Source organism: Austrofundulus limnaeus, unplaced genomic scaffold (genome assembly GCF_001266775.1).
Source record: "Austrofundulus limnaeus strain Quisiro unplaced genomic scaffold, Austrofundulus_limnaeus-1.0 Scaffold951, whole genome shotgun sequence".
NCBI lineage: Eukaryota > Metazoa > Chordata > Actinopteri > Cyprinodontiformes > Rivulidae > Austrofundulus > Austrofundulus limnaeus.
The window spans coordinates 91638-93320 of NW_013953353.1; positions in this window are offsets into that span (position 1 = coordinate 91638).

Genomic DNA, 1683 nt, shown 5'->3' on the forward strand with positions numbered 1-1683 from the left:
GTATAAAATGAACAAAGAATAACTTCATTTTTTGAGTTTCAGTATCTGTTTTTTGAAATGAAAAAATAATGACCAAAGAGTACGCGGATCTGGGTGCCTTCTTTACATTTGAATTTTGCTTCCCATTCATGGTTTTTCCACTTTCAAAAAAAAAAAGTCCATTTTTGTGAGCTGAACTCATGAAAGTCCCTCTCCTTGTCCTCCCTTCTGAAGATCGAAGTCTTTTCTAAGTATAACAACAATCTATGTGTGTGAACAAAGAGTGACACCAACAGTTTGGGAAGCAGCTGTTTCTTGGCTGGGCTTTAATCGACACGCAAAGGAAAAAAAAAAAACTAAACGTGTTTTCGCAAAGGACTTTTTAGGAATCGGTTCATCAGCCTTCTGATGATGAATATCGTCTGTTTCTTCGTCCTCCTGGTGAACGTGCTGTAAACATAATCCTCTTGTAGACGGTGGTTGAAATAACATGGAAACTGTGCTGATTCAAGTTTGGAATAACACATGGCCGTCCATTTCTGGAGCGCTCTGCGGTGATTGACAGGCAGTAAAGGGAGAGAAATTGGACCCCGGAGTCATTTGTTTCCAATCATGTGAAATGGCATCCTGAAACAGGAGAGAAGCTCTGCAGCCAGTGGAGACATGTAAATATACTTTGTCTTCATTAGATTAACATACATGACACTCACAGGCTCACAGTGCAAACATGCGTCTGTCAGTTATCTCCTTGTAATAGTTGACCCCCCCACTCCACCCAGCCATCCACTCGTCACCACTCACACACACTTGTTTGGCCACTTCGTGCCCTGCAGCGTTGGCTCCGTGTGTCCCTCGCAAAAAGGTTTATCCTGAGCGCTGTTTTCTCTGTGAACTCAATAAAAGCTGGTTATTTATCAGGTCGGATTATGGAGCAGGACTGAGCTCAGCTGTAAAAGTTGAAAATGAAACCAGCTGTGGCTGAAATTGAATTACGGTCAGTGAGTAATGTGAAAAGCAAGGGCAGTTTAACAGTTATTAAGTTCACCTCTGCCGCTGCTCGATCAGCGAGGCTTTTTAATCAACTGGTTAAAAAGGTCTCGTTTACCTCGATCACATCTCTTCTGGGTTTAGAAAAACAAATACAAAAATATAACACGAAGGCAGAAAAATACTCCAAAGATTCACATCGTACGATCTTAATTTGCTCCATGCAAGGGAAAACTATTCAAGAGTGAACATTTATCTGTATTTGTGTTTCAGATGGCAACATTTTTAACAACTCAGCAGTTGGCCTCCGTGTTTGCATGTTGAAATTTAGGGTTTCCTCAGAGCGATCCATGTGACCCTTAAACCAGCGCAGTTCATCAGAGAACACGTTAATCAGCCCGTTTTGTGATGGTCTTTGTGAAGGCCTCTCAGGCAGTTATACAAAGCTTTAACAACTCCAGACATTTTATAAATTGATCAAGCAAAACGTTTCCAACCACAAGATAGAAGTTCAGTTGTTTTTTTTTTCCCCCGTTTAATTTTTCTCATCCCGTTCCATGTTTACTGTAACTTAGAGATTTCATGTTTTTTGTTAAAACATTTTAGAAGAGTGTAAAAGTTGGAACCAGGTGATGCAAACATCTAAACGATGGATTAAGAGCACGGTCACCGGATTACCCAGCACTAACTGGTATTTTTTGGACTGAACTGTCATTC